Genomic DNA, 8,236 nt, shown 5'->3' with positions numbered 1-8,236 from the left:
CCTGGAAGCAGCAAGGAACACTTTAACAATAGGCTGAGTAGGTACAGAATGACCGTGGAATGTACATTTGGCAGATTAAAAGCGCGCTGGTGCTGTCTTTATGACAGGTTAGATCTAAATGTGGAAAACATTCTCAAGGTCATAGCAGCCTTCTTCACAGTCCATAATCTTTGTGAGGTTAAGTATGAAAAGTTTCTCCTGGGGTGGAGCACTGAGCAGATTGCCTGGCTGCTGATACCAGGGCTATTAGAGGAGCAGAACAGGGGGCAATTTGAATCAGGGAGACTTTGAGTCAACATTTTGATAATGAGCACCTGTAATGTGTATTTCTATACAGCAATCTGCCATGCTTCATTAATTTCTCTTCTTATTTTGCCTAAAACTTGTGATGATTCATAAGCAGGATTTGTAGCAAGCAAATGATTAAACTGCATGTATGTTTTACTACCAGCAGCAATCAGTATGTGATGGACACAAATAAAGATTAGTTATCTTTCAGAGAGTTTTTATTTATTAAACACCAATTAACACACACAAAAGACTTGGTGGAAAGGGACATATCAGTTGTTGGGATAGTGTTCAATTATTATGAATTACTCTGGGTGACATGAGTCTGGTAAAGTTTGGTAATTCTAGACTTGCTGGAGGATTCTGGGAGCAGGGCATCAGACAGGCTATATGGAAATTTACTGAAAGTGCTGCCATTGCACTTGAACACTGACACTATTCACTTTGGATGTTTAACCAGGGGCTCTGTGTGTGTTTGTGCTGATGTGGAAGGATTTTGGTCATGGTCAGTCATGTTCTCCAAACAAATCATGCAGAAAACCCATAGATGGTGAACTTTGACTGACTGACCTGGGTCAACTAACCCTGTAAAACCACACAACCACAAGAGCTGACCCCAAAAGGTGATTGACTGATGAGTGGATGATTGATGAGAGATTAAATGTCAGCTGGCCTTCAGTCTGTCCATGTTGTCCCTTCCAAAAAAAATATTAATCAGAAAAACAAGTTATGTAATGCCAATGTGGCATATTTTGGGGACATGTGACTCCTTCAAGAAAGGGGGCATAAGTATCATATGCTCAGCTGTCACCCCAATTAACCTCTGAAGAGGCCTGTGATGCCATAAGATAAAGGACCCAGGGTAGCCAGCACCCTGCTCTGAGGGATTTTTGGGGACTTTGAGCCCAAGGGTTTAAGAGTAGCCAACACCATGCTCCGGGGGACACTTAACAGACCAAAATATTGAGAGGAAGAGAAGAAACAGCAGCCTTCATCTAGGACTGGGTAGCTCTTCCTGCTTTGTTTGCCAATCAGGATACTGTGTAGGGCCAACATAGTTACTGAGGGTTTATGCTTTGGGAATTGAGGCTTATTAGGAAGTAGCATTGTATAACCTTCTTGCTGACTGTCTGTGATGCTTTCAAATAAATAGCTTTGCACTGAAGAAAAACTGAGTTCGGGTTTTTACTGGCACTAATACTGTAATTTCTGCCCAGCTGTGGGCCAATAAAGGACCCAGCCTTTTATCAGCAAAGGGCAGTGTAAGATCTCAGAGCTGTGCATAAGTCCAGCTATCATTTTGGAAGCTGTCCAAAGGGGTGTAGTGAACGCGACACTGAGATGTTCTTGGAAGTTGCAAGGAATGTGTGGGAGGAGTTTGGAGAGGGACTGGAAAACAGTTCTGTATCAGTTACAGGGTGTGAGGTTGAACATGCATCTGTTCTGACCAGCGTGATTAGGGACTTCAACATTTCAGTTTGCTATTTCATGACTTTTATCATCCACTCATGGGACTTCAGAATGGGCTCTTCACTCTCCTTTCTGTCCTACCTTTCCATTTCTTCCATTTCCAATGGGGAAAGGAACACAGTACCTCTGCCAAGGAACCTTCAGTAGAGGATTGGTGAGTACCTCCAGGAAAGTTTCCTTGACATCTCTCTGGAGATTTCCCACGAAATCTCAGTGTACATGAACACACTGTTCCGCTGCACTGCTTGGATGAACAGTGGAATGTGGAGCACCCTCAAACACAGTTAGTCCTGTACATTTCCATCCCTTCATCCACTTCTAGAATACACAGAACAAATCACAGCTCTATCTCCTATAACCAAGCAGCTTCAACCAAAAAAGATCACTCACCAGGACTCTCCTCTCCTGTATTATGCATGCCAGAAATGGACTGCTGGTACTGGCTAGACCCCTCCGGAGTGCAGAAGAGTTTCTGACTTGCTGTGCCACTAGATGACCCTGCTGTATGCGCCACAATGTCCTCCAACTCCACCTCCTCATCCAAGATTTTGTCCTCAGGATTAGGCCCAATGTCCTCTGCCTCCTGCCCTGCCAAAGTGTCCACAGGGCTCTTGGCAATGGATGTGGGGTCACCGCCAAGGATGGTATCCAGCTGTTTATAGAAGTAGCAGCTCTTGGGCGCAGCACCAGAGCGACCCTTGCCTTCTGGTATGCCTGCCTGAGCGCCTTTATTTTCCCTTTACACTGCACCATGTCCCATTTATAGTCCTTTTCACACAACCCACAAGAAATCTGCCCGTAGGTATCAAAGTTCCTACAGTTGGAATGGAGCTGGGACTGGACGGCCTCCTCTCCCCATATTCTCAGCAGATCCAAAACTCCACAGTGGTCCATGTGGGAGAGCATTTGCCACATGGAGCCACAATAGTCAGCTGGGAAGATGCGATGTGAGCTCTCCACACCGAGCAAACAGGAAGTGGAATGTCAAAAATTCCTGGGCCTTTAAAGGGGATGGGGCTGATGATTGTTTACTTTGCTGCAGGGCAGCAGAGTTCAAACTGCTGACCAGAGCAGTCAGGATGGGCATTGTGGGACACATCCTGGAGGCCATTTACAGTGACAAAACAAGAGTGGGTTATACACTGACCCTTTGTCAATAAAAGTTTGCTACAAAAAGCTCTATGACTCTCGTCAAGGTGGTTTTATTTATTTGGTAAAACAGGATAATTTTGTCAGCAAAAGGAAGATTATAGTGTGTGCACCTCCCCTGTTTTGTTGACAAGAGCTGCCTTTTCCCAACAAAAGTGTTGTAGTTTAAACAAGGGCTGAGAGAGGTAGTTAAGCTGACCTAAAGCCTGGTGAAGCCATCAATAGGTCAACAGAAGAATTCTTCTCTCAAGCTAGCTATCATCTCTTGCAGGGGTAGATTTACTACCAGTGACAGAAAACCCCCTTTTGTTGATGTAGGAAGTGTCTACACTATGGCACTTTAGCGGAATAGCTGAAGCACCAGAGATGTGCCGCTGTAATGCTTGTAGTGTAGCCATATGCAAAGACAATGTGAGGAATACTCTCATTTTTCTGGATATTCAAGAACTCAGTTGTTGTTGGGGGCAGTGTTACTTTTAAAAATGGAAGTGTTACTTTCTCTTGTAAAGTAGCATTTTCAACACTTTGTTACTATTTTCCTACTGCCAAAAGTTGGAAAATAGAAAAAAAATGTTTGAAATGGTTTTACTCTATTTTCAAAATTCCTCACATTGTGTGGGAAAACCAAAGTTTCCTGAGGGGAAAATATTGAAGAGGATTTTTCCTGTCAAAATTCTGGTGTTTTACAATAAGAATCCTTAATTCACCATCCAGCTGGAATCCAGTGGTGAGAATCGCTATCCAGCGGTGAGAATCTTCTAAGACTAGACGAGCGTCTCACATCCCGTTTGCTTCAAAGTCAATGAGATTTCGGTGCATAACTCCCTTTGATAATCTCAGTTGTATGTTATTTGTAGGCCTTGTGCTGGGTCTCGGCAGAGGGAGGGGCTGGAATTTGCCCTAAGTGAAGAACTTTGATAAATCCTTTGTTTGCCACCTTCTTACTCATGGTCACGAGAAGTTCACATTAACTTCATGGAAAATGGAATTAACATGTGGCTACAGACCAGAGATGGGCCTTGTCACCGTGCCTCAGTGGATCGCTTCTGATAATATCAGATTCTGGACATACTGCTGAGAAATGGGGAAGACCCACCCCCAAACTGGTGGTTATTCTTCCATAAGATATAACAAAACTTTACTGTCTCACCACACTGGTTAACAGGGAGTCAGAAATGCAGTCTTCCACCACCCAGCCACTAGATTTAATGATAAGTGGTTATTTAAAGCCAATTTAATCAAACAAAGGGGTCTTCTATCCCAAGAGATCAGGCACATAGCCAGGTCAATATACAATTCAAATCTTACCCAATAATCAAGCTGTTGCCAATCCATTATTATCTAACATCAAAAAGCTTATTTATAAGAGAAAAGATAAAGGAGAGAGTTAAAATGGTCAAAGGAATCAAATACATACAACCATGGCAGAATTCTTGTATCAGGTTTGAAGCAGTGATGGAATAAACTGCTGGCTTGAATAGTGTCTGGTAACTTCCAAAAGATTGGAAGGTCCTCGGGCCATGAGTTGAGATGCTCCTTTTAGTGTAAATCCATAGTCCAGAGATCAGAGCAGGAAAGAGGCAAAATGGAGATGCTTGCAGGGCCTTTTATTCTTTCTCCCATGTTAATGGAAATCTCTCAGTCTTAGTTTGTGGAAAAGTACAGATACAAGATGGAGTCTAGGGTCATATGAGCAAATTTAATGCCCTTGCATGCTTCGAAGACTCATAGCAGGAGCCATTACCCCTATTCTGACTAAACCGTCCTCAGGAAGGCACATCAGGTGGGGATGGGCTTCTTCTATGGTCTTTTGTGCAAGCTAAGTGTCCTTCAATGGGCCATTGACAATGTGCTGGCCAGACTGGATGTAAAGTAACTATCTTGTAGGTAAGCAACAAAGAGTCCAGTGGCACCTTATAGACTAACATGTATTGGAGCATAAGCTTTTGTGGGTGAATACCCACTTTGTCAGACAAGTGGGTATTCACCCACGAAAGCTTATGCTCCAATACATCTGTCAGTCTATAAGGTGCCACAGGACTCTTTGTTGCTTTTTACAGATCCAGACACATTTGAAATACAGGTATATAGTAAACATTCATAACTTCAGATACAGAAATGATATATACCATCAGCATAATCATAGCAAATCATAACTTTTCCATTGGCACTTTATATGACATACTTTGCACAAGATTTGTTGCACTTATGTAACAGTGGTAGCAAAAATGATATACATGGTCATATTTTAACCATATAACGTCACAAGCCTGAGCCATAATTCTTGCATCCCAACACCCCAAAATGATTGGAAAATTAATAGCTAGACCCTGTCTCTGTAATGGGCCAGTCAAGCTAAAACTCCCACACTAGCCTATGTGGCTGAGATGCAATACCATCTTCAGCTACATAAAATTACAAACAGAGACATAGAGACTCACACACACAACAAATGGAAGAAAGAAGAATTTCATGGTAATTCATAGATGCTAGGAATTGCAGAAAATTGATAAGGGAAGCAAAGAGACACAAGGAGAAATCTATGCCCAGGAGCGTTAAGAGATTATAAGTGTTAGAGGGCTTTCCCTCAACCCTCCCACTTCCCTGGTTCTTGTCATGCAGACAGCAAGCAGCAAAAGACCAGAAGTCTGAAGTGCAGACAATGCACTGTTTATTGGGTTAGTTTCCAAGCAAGCATATTCCGAAGCCCTTCACACCAGTTGGGCTTATCTCTATACGCCGATAGAGTCTGTTCCCCAGAGGGATAGCTCAGTGGTTTGAGCATTGGCCTGCTAAACCCAGGATTGTGAGCTCAATCCTTGAGGGGGCCATTTAGGGATCTGGGGTAAAAATCTTTCTGGGGATTGGTCCTGCTTTGAGCAGGGGGTTGGACTAAATGACCTCCTGAGGTCCCTTCCAACCCTGATATTATGATTTTATTAAAACAATACAGAAATGAGGTTTTCACAACCACAACCATTGATAAGTGATTTCTTGCCAGACAGGATCCTATCAAACTAAGTTTTCTTTAACCATCTTAAGATCTGTTTCTTTATCTGATGGTGAAGGACACTATCAGGACAGGATTGTCTTCCTAACAGCCCAATACTACCTTATTTCAGTGTGACTGGTTTGGGATGTGACTCTACGCTTCCCAGTTTATGGCTGCCCTTGCTGCTTAGCCAGCTGCCTTAACCTAAGAATAAGGCCTCAGACTATCCTAGTGAGAGAAGGCCCATACACAGGCAGACTGTGATTTTGATCCTTTGTTTTTATACCCCTGTAATTTGCTAAGTGATAAAAATACACCTAAGTTCTTAAAGTATAGGCTTTACAGGCAGGCCTGAATACCTATATTCTAACAATAAGGAGGAGTTTTTATAGTATATTAGCAAAAAAAAAAAAATTCTTGACAAAGGCATTGGTCCATTAGATTAAGATTGTAGAATTAATAATAAAACAGGAAAGGAAGAAGAGTTCAAAAATATTTCTGTGCTGTATTTGGGGGGGAAAACAAAAGATGATTTAATGTCATTATATAATAATGATAACAATCTTTCCATTCCTCTAGTATCTCAGGAGGATGTTAAACAGCAGCAACTAAAGTTAGATATTTTTAAATCAGTAGGTCCAGCCCACTTCCATGGAACAGTTTTAAAAGATCTCTCTGAAGAGCTTGCAAGTCTATTTACCCTGGCTGTCAATGAGTGTTGGAAAGTTGGGGAATTTCCAGAAGACAGGAATAAAGCCAATCTTGTGTCATTATTTAAAAAGGGAAAATGGGACAACCAATTTAATTATAGGCTTCAGTCCAACATTGATCATGAGTAAGATAATGTAACACATGATATGGGACTCGATTAGAAAGAAATGCTAATAAAATTAAGGCCTATCAACATGGGTTCATGGAAAACAAATCCTTTCAAACTAACATAATATTATTTTGTGTATAAGTTTCATAAAGGTATTGATGTAATAGACTTCTGTAAGGCATTTTATTTGATTCAACTTGATATTTGATTAAAAAACTTGAAAGATATAAATTTAATATGCCACACATTAAATGGAATAAAAGCTGTCTCACTGCTAAGTCTCAAAATATAATTGTAAATGGGGAATCATTTATCAAATGGGTATGCTTCTTGAAGAGTCCCATGGGAATCATTTGTTGGCCCTAAGTTATTTAACATTTTTATTAATGACCTAAAAGAAAACATGAAATCATCACTGATTTGCAGATACCACAAAATTTGGGGAAGTGGTAAATAATGAAGAGGACATGTCACTGATACAGAGTGATCTTGATCTCTTGGTAGACTAGGAGTGAACAAAGCATTTGAATATGGCTAAATATAAATGTATACATCTAGGAAGAAAGAATGCCAGCCATATACATACAGGATGGGGGACTCTAACCTGGGATGCAGTGACTCTGAAAAAGATTTGGGGATGGTGGTGGATTATCAGCTGAACATGAGCTCCCAGTGTGATGGTGTGATCAAAAGTGCTAATGTGATCCTTGGATGCATAAATAGGGGAATCTCAAGCAGGCGTAGAGAAGTTATTTTACATCTGTATTTTGCACTGGTGTAACTGCTTCTGGAATACTGTGTCCAGATCTGATGCCCGAAATTCAAGAAGGATAGAATCATAGAAGGTTAGGGTTGGCAGAGACCTCAAGAGGTCATCTAGTCCAAACCCCTGCTCAAAGCAGGACCAACCCCAACGAAATCATCCCAGCCAGGGCTTTGTTGAGCCCTTAAAAACCTCTAAGGATGGAGATTCCACCAGCTCCCGAGGTAACCCTAGGAGTCTGATAAATTGGAGAACGTTCAGAAAAGAGCTACAAGAATAACGAAAGGATAAGAGATGATGCCTTGTAGGGATAAACTCAAGAAGTTCAATCTCTTTAGCTTAACAAAGAGAAGGTTAAAAAGTGACATGACTATAGTCTATAAGTACCTACATGGGGAAAATATTACATAATGTGGTCTTCATTATGGCAGAGAATGGTCTAACATAATCCAGCGGCTGGAAGTTGAAGCTAGACAAAGTTCCCATGACTCCATGGCAATGTATAGGACAAGCATGGATTCTTTGTAAAGTAATGATAAAGAAAATGCTGCTGTATTTATTCAATATAACTGTGAAGGGAACCCCAATTTATTGCAACCCTTATTACAGATGATACACTATCTTTTCCTATAGATCGACGGTGACAACTACAAGTGCAATCAATAAGCCAAAGAGCCAGTAAGACCCAGGGACAGTCAGGGGACTTGGAAAGAAAGAAAGAAAGAAAGAAAGAAAGAAAGAAAGAAAGAAAGAA

This window comes from Terrapene carolina, unplaced genomic scaffold, assembly GCF_002925995.2.
Source record: "Terrapene carolina triunguis isolate 2854851 unplaced genomic scaffold, T_m_triunguis-2.0 Scaffold119, whole genome shotgun sequence".
NCBI classification, from domain to species: domain Eukaryota; kingdom Metazoa; phylum Chordata; order Testudines; family Emydidae; genus Terrapene; species Terrapene triunguis.
The sequence above is the reverse complement of the archived record's forward strand: the minus strand, read 5'-3'. Positions refer to the sequence as shown.